We start from the raw sequence: 20,800 nt of genomic DNA on the forward strand, positions 1-20,800 counted from the left end.
TCATTAGGCTAATTAGGAAGAGAATCATTTGGGTTTTTGCTCACTCGAACACAGCAAAACCTCTTGTTCCTGATTCAATGGAAGGAATTTTCTGTACCTATCAAAGCAAGGGTGCTGTGGGTGGATGTAAGACAGGTTAAAGCTATCACAAGTTGGGTTCTGCAGTTGAAATTAAATAACTCGTTGCTTGTGCCCAAAGTGACATCTGCCACAGGAAGTAGTCAGGTTTTGGCAAAGATTATCTGGCTCTTGAACTCCTATTTCTAAGAGATTGAGAAACCTTTCTCCAGTACAGCTGTGCACGAGGCACTTGCTCAACCACAGCTATCTGCGCACAGCAGCTATCTCAGACCAGAACATGGACCAAGAAACTCTTGTGGATGACAAGCCACTGAACACGAAACACTTCCTCTGCTAGAGAAGTCTGAGTTTATTTTGAAATCTCTCAGCTTTCAAATGGATGTGGGTTTTTTTTTGCTTACTCTCTCTTTTTCTTCTCTATCCTTCATGCCGACAGTTGTCTATAGCTCTGTATATACCCAGAGGTGGATGCGTTTTGGAGGTGGTGAAGCACTACCAGTGCAGCTCTGACACTGCTTTTGCTCTGTTAGCCAAAAATGACCAAGAGGGGTGTTCATCCAGCACAGACAAAACACACTGGAGAATGCATAACATCATTAGCAAGTTGTAGCCCTCCAAGGCCATGTTTAGCTGAAATAATTTTTTTATTGTCATGAATGACCCTTAGGCTATTTTCCTCCTTTTTCTTTCATTTCAAAATTCAGATTCCCTTGTAATTCATTAAGCAGCATCTTTGTAGTGTGGGTGATTTAATCATGTTGTGACACATGCACAAAGTTTTCAAACAGGACCACAAGATATGGAGACAATGTATTCTTTCGTTAACTAACCGTGGTTGATGGAGAGTAACTCAAATAGCCAATGTCTTATTTTGTGGGCAAAAAGGATTTCTTTGAGAAGGCTCAACCCTATCTGGGTTTGCTAGCAAATTATCAATGCCAATTTGCATATCCTTAACCAAAATTCTACTAGAGTGAGCTAAATAGCCCATTTTTAATTCAAAGAGGAGGAAAGCTAGTATTAATAGTGGGTAATAGAGTTTTGGTTTTTGTTTTCACTGCTAACACATCTGCTAGGCACTGTTCTCTGCTTTCTGTCCCCTTCTAGTGACCCATGGTTATGCTCTTGATCCACACTCTTCAATTTTCCTGGAGGACAGAGGACCACTCTCCCTACCAAGCACAGTGTTGATAAACAGGCCCAGGTAGGCAGCCTCCAATCTAGAGAAAGAGCAGTTATATGGGTAAAAAAATAAATGAAGGGATGCTCCATGTTTGTTCCTCTTCCAGTTCCACTCATAAAAAGTGATGTTGATGTTCCAGCAGACACTTGTCAGCTACAATGTTTTTCGCTTGCGTTTCACCTGGGCAAAAGCAGGATTATGGGAAGAGACAAAGTCAGCATTCTTTGTCAAAATATCTAATTCACCAATATATGACACCTGGGGCAAGCGATTAGCAGTACTTTTCGGTTCAGACTCAGCATGTGAGGAATTTCAGATAGGACAAAAATATAAAATTAAGAAACAAAAAGAGAGGTCAAAACATTTCCCCACATTTCTGTTTCCTAACAATGCTTCCACTTCTTCTTCTGAAATAATATTTTCTTTTTGAAACTGGCCTCTTTATCCTCTGTTACTTAGAAAAGAAAACAACAACAAAAAATACATGAATAAATGCCTTAAAATAAAGTAAACTTTCAGGTTTTGGTCAAAACATCCTGTCGGATAACCTTGAAGCACTTTTTTACTCCATGATTCTGCTTCAGTTTGACCACTGAACCAAGTGAGTCATTATTTGCAAAGCTCGAGATGCCAGTGAGTGCTGACACTGCTGACTGTATCGGGGATGCGAGCACAGCATCATGTAGCCATCAGATTACAAGAAAATGCAGCCTGTCTATTTTTCACCCCCACTCCCTTCCCACTGGTTAAATGAATGAAATTAACTCCGCGGCTTTATTGTCTGAGGCCAAGAAAAGTTAATGGAACCGCAAGAACCGAGACTGATAAATGTCCTTGTGATGCTTTGCAGGGAAATCCAGCAACAAAGGCAGCTTGCAAGCAGGGTGAGTTCAGCAAAGAGCCAGGCTGTGGTGCACGCCGTGGACTGCCCGGAGCCGTGGCACCCACCGGGGAACACCACAGCCCTTTGCCAGCACCGCGGCTGTATCACGACACCGGTACCACGCCGGAACAGCATCCTGGGGTGGGTCTTGGTCAACCACCAAAACCTCTTTTGTCCCCGTATCTATTTCCGTGTAGTTGGAGTGTTCAAGGAGCAGATTGGGTGAATCTCAGTCAAGCTGCTAGTAGAGGGGAGGATTCCTCTTTACCAATAGAGCATCATTATCACCAGCCCCATTTCATTCATCATCCTTGCGAAGGCCATAGCATGCATTTAATTTCCATATTTGGCCATGGAAATGAAATTGTTTTCACCCCAGAAGCCACTGAGAAGCAGAGAGAAGTGCTGGTAGTTACACCCAACACATCACTTGTACTGCGTTTAGAGAAATCCAACCCTAAAACTGTCATGCCAACTCGGGTTTCCTGCTGTAAATCCTCATTCCTTCCTTTTCCATTCCTTTTAAATGCAGCAAAATGTTCAGCCACTCCATTTCATAAGTGAATTTAGCATCTTTACCTGGTTTTCCCCTTCTTTCCTGGTACTTTATTTCACTGAGAAAACTTCAACATAAGCAAGTAGAAAAAAAAACCAAAACCAAAGTCTTTCCTCCGGAGTCTTTAAAACAGAGTGACAAAAAATAAACTCCTGCTGCTAAAATCTGGGCAATGGATATCTGTGTGGAAATATAAGTAACATTTACCCCCCGTGTGCATTCACTCTCTCCAGCTCACTTTCTCTCACTTGCTTTCTTCAGCTCCTGTTTTACATAAACTTTTTATTGATGATGGACTGAACAATAAAGCTTGTAACAAAGCAATCAATATGCGTTACTCAGCATGAATTAGACACGATATTGGAGACTCCACAGCCAAGTAAGACAGGGAATAATCTTGTTCCTTTTCCTCTTTAAGCAGGAGAGAGAAAAGCAGAACTGGATTTTACATCAATTCCTGTCTTTCTCTTTGCTTGTTTCAGCGGTTGTTTATACTCTGCAACCTCTTTTTGCAGGATCAGAGCGTGTTAAGATGAGATGGCTCCCCATGAAAGGACTTTTCAAACCCTCTATTGAAATGTCTGTCATATTTTACACCCTTCCAGGAATGGATCAGAGCAATTTTAGGTATCTGGGTAAGCCTGCTGTATTGGTATTGTTTAGATTTTTTACAATAGAACTGGGCCATTGGAGGGAGTTGAGTTATTTTGTTGTGTCAACAGCGATAACTATGCTAAGGATGATGTGAACTGTCCTCTTAGTTTAGGACTTCTTCAGATCACAATAAAAGCTGAACATATACTGCTCTCCATGTCTTGATTTTGACTAGTAACAACCAAATCCGAGCTTCCATTAAAAAAAGAAACATTGTCTCTAAGCCCAGAAATTGTGAGAAATACCTTGAAAATGAGGTGATGTGTGCTTGAGCCTGCAGACAGCCCAGAGCAATAGCTCCGAGTCAGCTGAGCTGCTCCATCCATTGCAAAGGTTTGTTACCTTTGGGACCGGCTCCTCTGAGTGTCCCAGCCAGCACGTAGGAGGCAGATGCCAGGGGTGGTATCGCTAGAAAAATACAAGGTCAGCTCCTCTGCTGCTCAAATGAGATGAAGTCTCCCTCTGGAAGATTTGCTTATGCATAGGAAGCAGTGCTTTTGTGAGGCTGGAGAACCTCTGGGTCCAAAAAGGTCAGAAACACAGTAGGTACTTGTTTCCTTCCTATCTTTTCCTGTCTTGCTCTTTTCTGCTGCCAGCCCTTTGATGTAACAGCAGTCTCTAGCTGGGTATTTGTGCAGCATTTCACACAGTGGGGACTGTAGGACAGAGTTAAAATTTAAGTTCCTGTGTTCCCTTGCACTTCACTAACAAAGCTCAAAGATGCTGGTGCAGACAGCGCCACTTGGAGATTGCTGAATCCCAAGAAAATCCAGATGCTTCCCAGAACATACATTGCTCTGAGCAGGACTAGCAAGGGTAGCATGTGTATATATGAGGAGGATGTTGCTGCCAATGTAAAATAACTGTGTCAACAGCATTTCCGAGGGATATTTTTAGCTTACAGATTCAGTATCTTTTGTGGGCTACAGTCAGACTGACACAATAGACTCTTAATGACTTCTTGGGGACTTCATTGTCTTTTTCTATACACAGCTTATTAAAGTGCCCTCTATGCTACTCATGGATGCAAGAGCCAATAATGACTTCAAAGGGGTCATTGTGGTCCAGAGCATCTGTACATAGGAATAAAAAATAAGCTGAATAAATACTCACCCACTAATCCATGGCACAATAGATCGTAATCAGTCTATCAGGGTAAAGATTATTTTTTTACAGCATCTTTTCATCCAAGGCATTTTCAGAACATCTTTTCATCCTAGCACTCTGTAGACATTATAAATTGATCATCTGAAGTCCTTTGACAGAGCAGAGAGGAGCAGAAGTGCCTTTAGTGGTTGGAAGCTGGGACTAGCTTGTGGCAAGCAGAAAAGCAGATAAAAAGTCTGATTTGTCTTTTCCCCAGGAGGTTCTGTAATAATCCCACAAAAGCAGCATTCCCTGGGCATTTGAGAGAGTGGGCACATTCCTAAGAAAACCATGTGTAAGAGGGACAGCGCCCTGAGCCACAGGCAGAGAGAATCTCTGGCAACTTTCAGAGCAGTGCCTTGATCAGTGTGGGGCCACTGGCCCAGGGATGGACCAAAATTACGTGAATAAATTACATTTCCCTGAATTCATATCATTGCTGTAGCGATTGATTCTGTTGGGGATCTCCCAGAGACAGAGGAGCTTTGATCTGTTGGAATCCCCTTGTCTCCTCCTTGTGCCTAATTAACACTCTGGTGACAAAAGTCAGTGGTCCTCAAAAGGGGTGGAAGATGGTGGTTTTGACACCTCCCTTCAAAACTTATTTGCTCTTTTACTGTGTGTGCTATATTTAAGCTGTGAATGCTACCAAAAGAATTATATACTGCTGCTCAGCCGTGTACACATCTTTTGGTTTTTATGTTATAGGATTAATGAATTATTGGAATGACAAATCCTTGCTGAGTAAATGACCAGAAAACATTATTATTCAGTGAGTATATAAAAGATTAAGGTGGGGAGGAGTCATCACCCCTTAAGGTGGAGAAGGAAGGAGAACACAGAGAATCTGTCACTCCCTGTAACAGAGAAAGGATAACTTTCAGGCATGGGTTTAGAAAATCATTATGAATAATTAATATACGAAAACAGCAGAAAGTCCAACAAAAGTGTTGCAGACACCTTTGTTTGCTGAAGCCTGTGTGTCCCTCATTGCAGAAACAGGGATAGCCACTAAGAGCTCTGCTCTGGATGTCCTGGGAAGGCAAAGCTTCACGAATGCCAGGCGATGGGAAGCAAGGGCCACAGCTGTGCACATCTCCTTGCCTTCACCACCCGCTGCTGTGGAGCTTCAGCTTCTTCCACACCACCACACTGCAGGGATTTTGCAGAATGGAACCTGCAGGCTTTGTAAGATTGGGAGCCAGTCTCTTCAGGCAGTCAGAACAAGGGGCTTATTTGTTATCCATTTTGTGACAACTTCGATAAACTTTTCAATCTAGGTTTGACCTGTGATGTGGTAGATCAAAGTAGTTTTTACTTGTCTGTAGGTTGGTCTCTGAGCATGATTTCTGGAGAGAGGTGACTCACAGAATGCATGCGGTATCCATTGGAGATGATGAAACTGTATAACGTGTCAAATTCCTTAGTTTTAAGTTGCCTAGCATAAGAAGGAAAATTCACTTAAGTCAATGTGCATGGCAGGTATTCCCTTGGAAAGCCATGTCACAGAAGTGAAAACGTTTCCAACTCTTACTGTCACTCTCTCCTAGCTGCACCCTGATTTTTGATGCATCAACACCACTTTTCCCAGGAAAGGATTCCTCACAGGGTGCAGCAATAGGAAGGCACCATGTGCATCTCGCTGTGGGCATCTATATCCAGGAAGCCTTGATCAGCTGTGTAGGTGAATTTCTGGAAAGCTCACAGGCACTGATTTCTGGCAGTTTGTCTCTCCCTGAGAAGACCTACTAGTTGCTGACAGAAGCCTTTGCACAAAATTATCTATTTGGCTATTACCACTACCATCTTAGCTATTACCGTTCATACGGCAGTAGTTACTAATCCCAGCTCCTCTGTAATTTCAGCCCAGGGAAATGACTGTGCTCTGAAGTTACCAGGATGGGAACTCTAGTAAACCCTGTGAACTGCAAGAAGAGTTTGCTGCATTTGGTTGCTCAGGTATATTGCTAAGATTATCCCTGTCTGAATTTGTTGTTGGTTTGGTTTGGGTTGGGTTGGTTGTTTTTTTGGTTTTTTTTTTAATATTTTTAAAATACTAAGCTGCTGTTGCATTCCTGCTCCACACAGGGTAGGTGAAATTCAAACTGAAAGGAGGAGATTTGCCATTGACTTTGCGACTTTTATGTTCTTCTATCTCTGCAGCCGACTCCAATTTACAGAGTTTTTCTGATAGACAAATTGTACAAATGGCTGAAGTGTATTAGGAAAATCTTCCCATCTACCTTCTCTAATCCTACCCCCTAATATTATCTTGGCACTGTCCCTACCCATAATCATCAATGTATTTATCCCTCCCATTGTGCCATTATACACCATGTAGCTAAACCTCAGCAGATTCTCCAGCCCTGCCTGACTCCTTCGTAAAACCACCTTTCCTTGGAAAAACAAGCTAAAACCTAATCCAAGGCAAAAGATAAAAGAGGGATCAGCAACCAAAAGCATGGAGTGTCCTGCCCTCCCTTCCCGTCCCCACTGCCTAAGTCACAGCACAACTTGCAAGATTGTACAGTGTCCAAACTACTTTTGCAAAAATAGCAGACAATTCTGTAAAAATAGAGCAAACTTCACCCCTGCTGAGTGCATCAGAAGAGACCACATCACAAAAAAAGTCAATGTTTTTGCTTTAGCAATGGTTTTCTCCAGGCTACTGTATTGCAGAAGAGCACAGCAGTATCCTCCAGCTCTTGTCTTAAATACCATTGCAAATCAATTACCTTTCAGGCCATAAACTTCGCTTAAAGAGACAGAACACAACCAGACAACTCCTGGTAACAGAAACAATTATATTGATGCTCAAGTGTCTTAAGTTAAGTCTCTTCTGTTTGTGCGTGTGTCTGTGTGACTCGTGATTGGGGTCGGGGGACAGAAGGAAGTTGCCTCAAACTCTGTGGTTTGTAAACAAAACACAAACATATTGATAGCAAAGTTAATCTCCAGAGCACAGGCAGCCAGCCACGGTGGGGAAAAGGTTGTCTGAAGGACAGGCAATAAGCACTTCCACGGAAAAGCCAGGAGTGAAAAAACAGCTGCCCCCAAGCACCGCCCTTTAGGAACCAGACATTTCCGATTCCAAGACAATTCGTGAAAAACAAATACAAATCATCCAATTCATTCCCTCATGCAAATTAATATTTAATGCCCAAATAATGAATCTTTCAATAAATATTTAATGCCCAGACACCAACATATATGGCTGAACAGACCGGGGCCTCTAGTAATGTAAGGCAATTGAGTTTGTACAATAGTGGCTGTTGAGAAGCCAGGATAGTGCAAGCTGGGATGTAGCAGAAGGAAAAGGACCCTGTCATGGTGACGGCGTTTTGGGTCCTTGTAAGCTCTTTGCAAAGCAAGCAAGAAAGTGGCTTCTGTGGAAATAAGCCCACCATAGCTTCTAGTAACTTTGTGCTTTTTTGTCTTATGCCAAAGAGTTGCTACCTGCAGGCTGGGTCCTTTGCAAAAAGTGCATTTGTCATGTCCAAGCAGCAGGTGCAAAGCTGGCTGGTAACATCTCAGAAAGCATCTGTCCAGGAACAGACCCACTCAGAGATTTAACACTACCCTCTCTGCATCTGTCTTTCCAATCCTGAAAGAGGCCTTTTTCCATGGGCTAGATCCCTGTATTCCCACTGCTGTAGTGTCCACTCTTTCTATACCATCTCTCTACTGCTGCTGGAGAACATGGCCCAGCAAGTATGTTCTGCAGATTCTTTTCTTCTTGCAGATAGAGCATCCAGCCTGTCTAGCAAGTGCTCTGTGAACTAGTACTGTGCTGAGCAGGTACCCATTTTCCTTGATGCTGCATTAACCCAGGGTGAAATCCTCCAGCACAGTAGTGCACTCTGATGGCTGGACTAAGTATAGATGCTGAAATGACACAGCTACCTAAGGGCAACTGGAAAATGGGGAAATGCAGTTATTTCTCCAGCTTTTGATAGAGAAGGTCTATTCTTTTACTCTGAACAGGCTACACTAGCTCTCCTGACTGGATTCTTTAAAAACAGCACTTAAGACCTTTCTAAATAGCCCAGTGTTTCTTGCTAAAGGGGGATCTTGAGCGTGGAAACAGCCCTTGAAAAAGCCATTTTTGGAAGAAATTTTGTCTTGGGCAGAATGGAGCAATCTACCTTCTTAAAGTGGAGTAAGGCATCATCTGAGGTGGTGCCGTTTGAAGAGGAGTCATCCCACCAGCCTCATTTTGCAAACAATCTATGCTAGACGCAGTAGGTGCCTGGAAGACAAGGAGCTGTCACTGTACTTTCTTCTCCTCCTCTTCCAAGGTGGATCTTCTAACAGATCCACAGATTCAAAAGCCGCATGTGAGTGCCATCAAACCTCAAATCAAACCCCAAATCCCCTGAGTTAACCCACACCAGAACATCTGCTTCTGGGTCGGATCAGAATAAGCACTTATATCCCCAATGGCACATCAAGCCAGGCATATAGATTTATCCAACGATCCAGGGTTGCCACTTACTTAGCAGCAGTCCCGCAATTCTGTGCAATCCAGCACGCTTGAAGATGCTTCAGTTCCTCGAACACGGCACCACACATCATTCACAGTGGGATGCAGCTGACATGTGCCCCCATTTCTGTGAGGATCTGCATTGTTCTGCTAATGCATCTCCACTCACTTCTCTCACTATATTCTCCCCCGTGGAGAATTTACTTTCTCTCCATGCGAGGTGGTTTCCTCGGCATTTCATTATGTAATGCTTTGGGTGGTAAAGAAACACCTTGCCTGATTGAGTCCCCAGCTGCTGAAGTGGGAATATTGAGCTCTCGGTGGATGTTGAGGGTTCTCTGTGCTTCGCAGGATGGATTTCGCTGGCAGGGCAGTTTGTGTTTCCCCAAGTGGTTTTGAATCTCAGTTGAAAGATGAGTGAGCGGCCAGGAGTGTGAATGCTATTTTTGGGTACGGCTGGCTGCTGAGAGCAGGAAGGATAAATCTTGCATTGGGATGCTGGTTTAGGCTTCTTCGTGCCCACAGCGTGCAATTAAACGTGAAAATGTGCACTCAGACACCACACATTAAGAGTTACCACTTCTCAGCTGAGGTTCCGTGCCTGATGTGATACAAACTCCTTCACTACGGCAAACGTAAGGTAATTCACTCCAGCGTTTCCCCTGATAAAAGAGTTGTGTTGCACTGCATCTGCAGTGGGCTCTCAAGTCTTGCGTCCCTCCTGCAGAAGAGCTAATGTGACAGCTTAGTGGCCACAACTTGACCCTGTATCTGAGCCTCGCTCTCTCTCCATCTGGGGAAGAAGCACAAATTGAAAAGCAAAATCCATAGCCGCCTTCAAACCCAAACATAAAAGCTCATTAAGCAACTGGCAACATACTACTGCACGCTGGGTAGGAAAGTCCTACAATGCACAGTCCTTCCTTAACCCCTGAAGTAGTCGAAGCTATTCAGCGTGATCATCTCCATGGCTAACGCGTTTTGACTTAAACAGACTCTTCTTCTGCAGTATAAAGGTCTCTAGCCCTTACACAGTAGACCATAATGGAGCCAAATGGAAAAGCAGAGAAACAGAAAACTTCTAGGACTGTGTTCACATCTTATCCCACCCCATATTGCAGTAAATTTGTGTAATCGATGACCACAGTGCTGAAAGTGGCACCACCAGGATGTTGGGGAGTGCCAATGGATTGTCAGACATAACCAAAACTCATAACAATGGGGCTGGGTAAAATAGAATAGATTTGTTGGAGAAAATCAAATTATGTCCTCTATCTGGAGGGGATGAACTGGAACATGCTAAAAAAACTGAGTAGAATTTGCTGCCTGAATACCAGGAAGCTTTTTGCAACCATTTGGAAGTTAACTGAAGCAAACCAGCTCAATGTACAGCTTCAGGGAATCAAGCTAAAGCAGGTGCAAGGCTTCTCCTTGACTAAGGGTCCACTAGAGATCAATTAAACCAATTCCCTGCTTGCGAAGCAATGGAAGCCATTTATTCCCTGGAGCAGACAAATGCTGCCCTGGCAGCAGATAACTAAGTGGATTTAGTGCATGCTTTCCCTTCTGATCCTTTCACCAGCCCTGTACTATCCCTGCACTCTGGACAGACAGAGAGCTTCAATCTTCTGTACTGTCAGCTCGTCTCCCCTTTTATTAGCCTGTATCAGACTGAGCCATCTATCCTTGTCCATTAAGAGCACAGAGGACTTCAGTGTCCTGCACTTGAGCCTGCTGCATACTCTGACCTTCGCAGAGCTTTAGTGCTGTCCACTCCTTCCCTTTTTTGCCAGCTCCATGGATGCTCAGTCCTTCTGAGTTTTCCAGCTGACAGTCTATGGAGAGCACCTCCAGCTATGGCTCTGTCCTCAGGATAGTCCCCGGTATCCAGCTGGAATACTTCGGAAGCAGATACTTTCACATGCTGTAAACTGGTGCTACAGTGGAGCTTTGCTGATTTACATCAGTTGTGGATCTCATGATGAGCTTGGATCCTGGTATAACCGTTTAAAACGCCAGCCATCTGTCTATTCACTGGGGTTTGTTTCATCCTATTATGTAGGGCCCAATGTACAAATGTCAGTTTGGAATCCAGATCCAAAGTGAAGGAGAGTGAAAAGAGGTATCTCTGCGTGTGGCACAGGGCTGTTCTTCTGCATCTGTCCCATTTCCTACAACTCAGTCTATCATGGCAACATGAGACACAAATGGCTCTATTTGCTGGCTTCCCAAAGTTGTGCAACAGCCTCAGTGGGAATTATCTTCAGTGGTGGAAGGGGACAATTACCCAGCTAATGAAGCACATTTTCCTTTTTCTTCTCCACCATAAAGCTGCATGGAACCTGACTCTCCATCCAGGCGCGCAGAGAAAGTGCCGAGCGCTTGTAGAATGGGCCCCCAATCAGTAGTGGCAAATGCACTTAAAATGCCTGCTGGAAAATGAAATGACTGATACCATGTAATTAGGCCTTAATTATTTATCATTTTTGTTTAATTATTGCCACTTGGAAGTTAACAGGTTATAAAACTCTTGGGCTGTGTTTATTAAATGTTGGTAGATTATTAGCAAGTAAGTGCCATTTCTGAACGTTAATGAAATATCTGTGAAAAGTCCATGGCCAGAGGCATTTCGGCGCGGCACGGGCATTGCCAGGGGAGCTACAGGAGCCCAAGGCTAATTATGCCTCACAGGCAGGGCCATGGGCAGCAAGAGAAGGGCAAAAGTCAAAAGTACCATCACTAGTTTGCACCCAGATGGATATCTTCTTCATTTGCCTGATATTGCCTGTCATACAGGTTGGAAAATGCTCCTGCTGCTGAACGCAGCATGTCCTTGCTTGGATCTACCCTGAGCTTCTCTTGTGTCGTAGTGGTGGGATAGGGTTGTGCCATTGCAATTGTTCTGAATGCTGGTTTGGGGTAAGGTAGTCTGCACCTCTCTCTGTGTGCCGGGGAAGGGAGGCTCCCATCAGCAGAAAACGATGAGACAAAACAAATGTCCTCAAAATGTAACGGTAAGTTTTGCAAAGAAGAGCTTATGTGGGATGAAACCTGAACACTGCTGATTGTTACTGGTTTTAAGATTTTGAAAACTGAACTCAAAACACAGTGATAATGTGCCAGGAGCAGTAAAACACCTGCTGTATTTTAAACTGTGTCTCTAAAAAAGGAAGCAATTCTTTCTCCCTGTTTAAAGCACTAAAACAAGGAGCAGCTTTTCCTCTTCTACGGACACAAAGATGCGAAGGCGTCCCATTCTGTGAAAGCTGGAGCTTACTCAAACTTCTACAAATCTCACAGGCATGTTTGCTGATCCGAGCCTGTAGCACAGACCAAAGCCACAAAGGAAGCCTGCAGCAGAGCAAGGCTTTGACCTTATTTCCCCTTCCTTAGGCTCAAGCCTCAATCAAGGATCCAGTCTGCCTCTGCTGAACATAACCCTAAGCCTTTCTGCTTGCCTTGAAGTGAGACATCCCTCCGAGCTGCACCAGAGCTGGTTTCCCAGTTGCTCTTTACCCTTTCAGAGAGCACAGGTTTGGCAGGGATGTCTCTGCACTCACCCTGTCCTCAGTTCTTCCTGCACTCTCTCCATGGCCTGGGAGCAAACTAGTGCTGAGGGATTTGCCTGCAGATGCCAGCGCTACACCTGCCCTGCTACTACCAGCTGCCAGTTCCTAAATTATAAATGGAAGGGTATTTCATCAGAGCATTAAAGGGTAAGAAGTGTCATTTTGTACTAACCAAAATTTTCAGGAAGAAGACAGGCTGTAAATTATTTAGGGAGAAAGTCACATTTTATTCTGCTGGAGAGCGTGATGGGGAAAAAAAGGTATGTTTTCTTCTCTCTCTGTGGGGAGAAAAACTGCAGAGGAAGACCTACTTGTTTACCTAAATGGCTCCCAGTGACCTCCCAGTTCTCCCCAGTGTTATGGTACTTCACCAAGCCATTATTCCTGGGTGTAAAGAGAAATGGATGCCTGACCTTCCTTTCCCTTGGAAGGATGGACCCAAGGAATTGCAGAGAGGTTTTTTTGCCCCTTCTGTAAAAACAGGCTTTGTGTCCAAGGAAACATAGCTAATTGCCTGACCTGGAGCACTTCTGCCAGGGGAGGGTTCAGCCTTTCCTCTCTGGAGAGTCTTGGCCTCCTTCAAGCTGGCTCGTTCCCTTTGCACTTGGGTAGCCACCAATATTCTTCCTTCTCCGAGATTCAGCAAAATGCTCTTCAAGACACGTGCCTGAGTTGAAATATTTAATCTAGTTCCAAACAGTGTCATTCCTGTAGAAGAAACTGCAACGTTTCTGTTCAAACTGATTTCACAAAGAGGAATGAGTTTTCTCTTTCATCCCTTCCTCCCCTCTACCTTCATCCTCGGTCTGTGCGAGGGGATAGTCCCTGCTCCCCCCTTCTGCAGGACTCTCTGGGGCTCCTTTATCTCCTCTCTGGGAAACACCTGCACATCCCAGGAAGGTGCCAACCTCGTAAACATGGAAACCCTGCTCTATTCTCCCCCCACATCCCCCAAGGAGAGTTAAATGCAGAGATTATTTTTAAACCCAACCAGCAGATTAGCATCTAATTTCACCATTTCTACACTGCCGATGAAAGATGGGCTGGGGAGAAAAACGTTCCATTTTTTCCCATTTCAACCCTGCACCAGGCTAATTAAGAAGCCGAGGTTAAAAAGCTCATCATAAACTGAACAAGTTCCAACCCAATTTCGTTAGGATGCCAGGGCTTCATTGATTTAGGCAGGATTAGCTATTGTGAGATGGAAATGATGCCATTAGGCGCATCTCCCCCTACCTCCCGCTCCCCTCTGCCTCCCCACGCCTCCCCACGCATCCCTCGCTCCTGCCGAGCCCGCCTGGCATGCTTGGCCGAGGCACGGAGCTGGCGCAGCTCGTTACGGAGAGTTTAAGCAAAAGAGCCAATCAGCCTTTATTCGTCTGGCTGCAGCTGGAGTCAGCTCATCAAACAAATTAACAGGATTTTCATGGAGGGTTTTGGCCAACACACCACATTTCACTTGAAGTTGACTAAACAAACCTGGGCTGTGTTTCATCGGAGGGGAGAGAGCGGGGAGGATGGGGAGGGATGGTGATAAAGTGCTTTACGGGGAAAGGGCATCTTCCCCATCCTGCTGGGCAGGGGCTGGGATGGTGCTGCTGTTTGTGGCCCCTGCGCTGGTGGGGCTGGCTGGGAGGGAAGGGTTTGGGGCCAGGAGCGAGAGGAAGGGGCCAGTTCTCTGGAGCAACAGCAGCCGCTCAAGTGCCTGCTTGTGAGCAACAGGGAGGGATTCAACTGCTGCACTGAGGCTCTCATCACTGCTTTCTCTGTCTCCCCCAGCTCTTCACCCTTCCCCTGCCCTTCTACCCACTCCACCCTCTCCTTTCTCCCCATGTGTGTTTTCATATTGGAGGGGATGCAGCTTTCTCACAGTGTGAGCCCTCGTGTCTTGCTCCCTTGCTGCAGATAGAGGAATTAGGGCAGACAGAGATGGGGCAGGTCCTGTGGGAGAGACCCCGGTGCGGAAGGGCCAGGATCCACCACGTTTGCCCCTGTCTGGCTGAGCTGGGAGGTGAAGGAAAGGCAATTTACTGAGGAGAGAGAAGAATGCTTTCAGGGGGAAAGCAGAGAAGAAAGGGACAGCAGGCTGAAGGGGAAAAAAGGGGGAGAAGTCAATCTGTATGCAAAATTTCCCAAATCTGTGAGAAAGTGAGTGCAAAATATTCCTGGAAAATGAAAACAAGATCTTGACCCAGGGGTTAGCCACGCTCCTAAGTAAAGTTCATGTAGCACAAAACCATGCTATCACAGATACACACACACACACACATACACTTTGGGCAGTAGTTTGTGCATTTATTGAATAAGGCACAATGGATTTGGTTCGTGAAAGAGAGTGCTGCCAGGTCAGCTTCTGTTCCAGAAAAGGGGTAAAATGCTCACCACAACATGATCTTGTTCAACTTCATTTGTACTGCTGGGCTGTTGACTCCAATCCAGCACACAAAAGTACGAACATTGAGGGATACACTGCAATCCAGACCTGCAGCTGTGGCTGAGCAGTTGGGAGAGTACCACCAGGATCCCTCACATCTAATTAGATCTAAAGAATCTATCTGGTTTTAAAGCTTCTCTCAATCTGCTTTGGAAAAATCAGAGTTCAATCTCTCCAAAACCTGAATGATTTATTAATCATTTATTGTGCCTAGAATTGCTGGAGAACTTGATAACTATAGTATCTAGGTCTATTACTTAAATATACTCCTAGGTTTTCATTCAGTTAGTCCCCAGGAGGAAAGAATAGCCACAGTTCCCTGTGTTAATTGGCTTCTGGGGCAATAATAGAAAATTATTTTGGGAGACTGTCCATTTTTATCTAAATCCTGGAAAATCGATCCCTCCTGAACAAAAAAAGACTTAAAGAAAGCGAACACTCCCAATTATGTCAATTATCCTCCACCAATTATCTCAGGAGACCCATTTCTCACAAACCCTTTCAGTTTAATCTCAGCAGACCTGTTCTTTTCCATCAGACAGTGGAAGAACATGGACACCATTAGTGAAACCAAAAAGGCAGCTCAGGGAAATGCACCCAGCATATGGGTGACATTCACAGTTCAGTGCCTCAGGGAGGTTACCGAGACAAGAAGTCCACCAGACTCCCTTTTTTTAAGAAGGTTGGTTTTTTCCCCATGCAATAAAAGCATCAATTGCCGTGTAAGCCAGAGAATGAGATCTCAACTCAGTCAGCCAGGCTTGAAAAGGTTTTTTCCTGCTCCAGTGTAAGCTACATACAGTTGGCTACATATGTAATGCAATATTTAGGAACCAGGTGAATGATTGACTGACATGATTTCTTCAAACCATTGGATGCTCATGCAGGAGATCAGAATAAATGAGTCGATATAAATGGTCAATATAGCAGGACAGATTAAACCTTTGAGTAACTCAAAGATATGAAGGAGCTTTAATGGGAAAAAAAAGTTATTATCTGTACATCAAAGTAGTGGCGTGTTCACCTGCAGACACTTTTGCCCTCCCTTGCAACGACACAGAGTAGCCACCTTCTCCCATGTCTAAAACATGAGTCTTTAGCAGTTGTATTTCCAGAGCTCCAGGAATGCATCCTCTGTTGCTGTATTCTCCAAGGATATACTTTGCAAAATATTTTATTGTGTCTCATTTTCTATTCTGAATGCCTTCAGGTGTTTGTCAGTTTATATAAATAAAATAATGATGCGAAACTTACTAGAGAATCTGAGCCTTGTATTTCCGTTCCTAGACTGGGTTTCCAGAGCTCTTTGTTGCTCTCCTCTTTCCATAAACTTGTCTGTATACTGCATTTCAGTGTAATAATTCCTCAGCTTTCCCAGGGGTCTTCTAGATAGAGAGGAAATGCAAACTATAAGGGTTAGGTGGTGTCAAATTTATTGGATTTCTGTTGCTGGCTTTCACATTGATCTGTGCTTTGCAAATGGATCTCTTTTTCCTCTCTCATTGCTCAGCCTCCTGTTTAATTTATGTCTTAGACTTTGTGGGTCAGGAATTTTATCTAACTAGGTGTTTTATACATGGCCTAGCCCAACGAGGCCTCAACCTTGGCTGTGGCCTCTAGACACTATCACACTACAGATACTAAATACTAAGTACTTTCATGCATGCTGCTGGGTGTTGAATAGGACATCTGTCTTGGCTCATTAAATGCAGCACTCCTCTGTTTTTCCAGGGAAAGTTTCACCTTGAGAGAGACCTCCCCACTCCCACAGTGAGGCAGAAAAAAAGGAGGAAAACGTAGCCAAGGCTGAGCTACAGCTGCCTCCCATGTGGAGGAAAAACCACGACATGGCATCTCAGACCATTCCTCCCCTCTCCTTTCGTCCTTCTTCTTTCTCTAAACAACTGTGCTTCTGAAGGGGGAATTATCTCCTTCAAATCAAAGCAGAGGGTAACCTGACTATTTCTTGCAGAGAAGTAATAATTAAGGCACTAGAAGGATGCAATCTGCATACATTATTGCAAGTTATGCCAACAGAATGTCAACATTTGTGTCATAAGTAATCTTGAGAAGCAATTACTTTGCACATTGGCCTAGAATCCATCGGCAGAGCCAGTGGTGCTGATTGTAGGGGAGCTTCTCCTCCACTGGGGGATGGACAGAGGATTACAAAAAAGGATCGATGTGCAAAAGAGATCACCTAACTAGACCACTGTGAATATGCAATTGAGGGAGAGCCTAATATCCGAAAAGGGAAACATCTGCCTCTTGCTACTGAAGAGATGAACATTAGGTAAAAGTCGGTGACGTGCTTGCTCTCAGCTAGGTCCACTGGGAATGTTTTTCCAGCAGAATGCAAATTGGGAGGGAAGATCCTGGAAAAAAGTCACTATAAATACTATAAGTCATGATCAAGAGATCCTGATTCCTCATCAGTCAGAGAAGACTTCTTGACAATAGGAGAAACAATGCATTTATTGAATTCCACAGGATTTTTCAGGCCTAGAAGGGTAAGCATTAGACTCAGGATGTTCTAGCAGTACAGTCTAAGACTCCACTGTAAATAAAGCTGGAATAAGAGTCAGATTTGAGGCTACCTTTAATTTCCTTGTTTATTGGCACCATTTTGATATCACTCACTTAAAACAATGCCTGGTGACACCCTAAACACAATGCTATATTGATATCCTAGAAAGCAAAATGCTTGGAGAGTTCGTAACAAAACATTTCCCTCTTTAAGTCACCCTGCCCACCATTCTTTCAGGGAAGGAAGAAGAGATGAAAATCCTGTGAAATTTACGGGGGAATGTCTTACTAACTTCATCTTAGAAGCAGTGTTGTTAACCTGATAAGTGCATAGCTCTGTGACCTATGAGCTCTATTTCTTTCCCAAAGAAAAGGAATCTCTTTTTCAGCGCTGAGAAATATGCTTCTCCATCGTGCTTCCAGTCACTTGTAACTGTACATGCTCACGGTCACCTGCAGCAAAGGAGACAGGGTTCATATCCAAATTTTCCATATTGCCCTTTCCCCAGCCTAGAAACCTGGAGATTGATCAGAAATTTTGCCTTTAAAACAATTCTTGAAAAGATGTCATCAGGGAAGACCAGTTGGTGTGAAATAAAGATAAGCCTTCATCATCTTCATCATTTCTGAGGGACAGTTGAAAAAGGCAATCACTGGTGTTGAAATGTAATTTTTGATAACTTTGGATATAATAACTTTCAACATCTAGAAATTTTAAAGTACTTTTTTCACTTTTTTCTTTACTTTGACCTGGGAGAATAAAAAGCATAAGGAAGTTCTTTTCCTTATGTCACTAACTTCCAAGACCCTATAAAAATATATGAAGAATGCCTAGAATTTTTGTTTCTGGGAAGAACATTCATGTATTTTGTACTTTTCCACAGTTTGCTTCCATATGCTGCTTTTCCTTGGTTTTTTAGTCAATATATAAGCTATGGCCAACATTTTGGCTAGAACCAATCCTTCATCTAACCACTCTGTGCTGACTCCAATGACTTCGTTAACTTGCCCTGCTTTGACTACTGGTTAAACAGAAAGCATCATTTATTGTCTCTTCTCACTCTACATCTTCCACGAATTTGCCTTCTACCTTGTGGATATGCAGAAATCTTCAAGACATCCCCCCTACACTAATTCACTTCCCTCACAACTTCTGGAAGCTTTATAACCCAAACCTTTGTCTGTCTTTCGATAGCATATGCCCACTACCTCCCTCGGAGGATGCTGGCAGAGATACTCTCATTTATATCAAAACCCCAACTGGTTTATTGGGCAGGATCAGGCCTGCGAAGAATATCTTCTTGAGTTCTCACCCACTGAAGGTGTGTCAGATGATCTCCGCAGCCTGCTCTGAACGGTCTCGAATCACCAGCACGCCGAGCTCGCTGTGTTTCACACACTCCTGCAAACCAGAGCTTTCTTGCCAGGTACAACGACGCTCCAAGACCCTCCCGCCTCCCCAAGGCCTGGAGCTCACGAAAGTTGCATTTTGTCTTAATACTCTGTCATTAAGTGGAGTTAAAAATAAAGCCTGTCAGAGCCTCACAGCCTGCAGGGAAAAGGATATTAATTACAGCAGGCAGAGAGTGGAGAGGAGCTGCCTTGAGTGAGAAGTCTTCCCGCTGAGCTGTCACCTTCTCCGTGTCACCATCAGAGCTCTGCTTCGGCTCTCACACTGAGCAGAGGTTGGCCCTGATACCTGTGGAACGGCAGGACGGGAGAAGCCAACGAAGGGATTTAGTTGCTGGCTCCGACATCCCCACTGGCTCTGGCTTCCCTGCCTGCGAACCAAACCTCTGCGCAGCTTCAACACAGCGACATGGACCGAGGGACGAAGAAAGGGCACTGGTGGCAGCTACAAGGGAAGAGGCTACTCAGGGACCCAAATAAAATTCATTGCTAAAGCCTTCCATGCTTGGGATTTCAGTTATAAGGAAAAGGTGGATTATTAGGGATCAAGTAGACAATAGACTCAGCAGAAAGTGGCACCCAATTTTCCACCAAGATGTGTGAAAAGAATATTGAGCTGCCAAGAGAAGACAAAGATCAAAATATAAGTATCATCTCCATCTCATAGCTTCTTAGCAAAGGAGATATATAGTGTTACATTTCCTTTTCTTCTAATGGATAACAGACATGAAAATATCCCTACAGAAGGTAGGTTTAGCCTTGACTGCTCAACTCTTTGCATAAAGTGTATTTAGGACAGATATATTCAGTATTGAAGTATATATCTATATGACTATATTAATTTTTACTGCATGTTTAGAGAGAAGATGTCTTGTCTGAATAAGCTGTTACTTAGTCAGGTCATAGAGGGGACCAGCTCCCCAGCTGGATCTTCACCTGGTAAAGTGGTTCCATAGGACGGAGGGTGAGTGCAATGGGAAACGGCTCAGCCAGCCAGAGCACCCTACGTTTCTGACAACATGCCTCCATGATTTAAATAACCCCTAAACTTTTCTGCAGAGGAGAACAGAGAGAGAAAAACAATAAAATTAAAGAAAAGCAACACCAGGAGCCAAACATTGAGAATTGCTGTTTGAATCTTTAGCTGGGTGAGTCAATCATGTTGACAGCACAAGCCCTTCTGATGGGAAGGCTCCCAACGCCATCGGCTGCAGGGTAGCGGCAGGGGGACGGTGCCGTACGGATGCTGCCGTGCCAAGATGCACCAGCATCTACTTCTTTGTCAAAGCCTGACTTTGCCCCACAAATCCATTGACAGAGAGCAGCTCTGCGCGCCAGTGTCTGACAAACTTGGCAAGGGCTCTCGCTTCGCTAGAGAAGACTTGAGAGTTCACTTGGAGGGCACTAAACCATCCCATTCCCATCTGCGAAAGAGCCCTCCACCGCTCTTTTCAGAGTGCAGCTCAGGAGAGAGGGAAATGAAAGAGAAGAAAAGAGTTAAGGCACGCAGGCTGGTCCTTGAAACCAGCAGGAAAGAGGCAGTGAAAGAGCTTAATTAATGGCACATCAGAGTTCTCCAAGATGTGTGTCTAACGAGGCCTTTGCCTGGCACTTTAGCTTTGCTTGTGAAAAGTTAATGCAGGCAAAATATAAGCAGGAGGCTGTGTGAAAACAGGAGCCAGCGTGAGCAGATACATCCTGATTTAATTCTCTCCTCTGGATGACAGCCCTCCATGCCTCCTCCCCACTACCCCCTTCTCAGGGACACACTTATTACAGCTATTTCAGAGAGAAGAAACAACCAGGCAAAAAGATAGGGAGAGATGCACTTTTATCACGAACAGCGAATGAATAAAGCAGGGTCAGAGTGTTGAC

This window comes from Tauraco erythrolophus, chromosome 22 (assembly GCF_009769465.1).
Source record: "Tauraco erythrolophus isolate bTauEry1 chromosome 22, bTauEry1.pri, whole genome shotgun sequence".
In the NCBI taxonomy this organism is placed as follows: Eukaryota; Metazoa; Chordata; class Aves; order Musophagiformes; family Musophagidae; genus Tauraco; species Tauraco erythrolophus.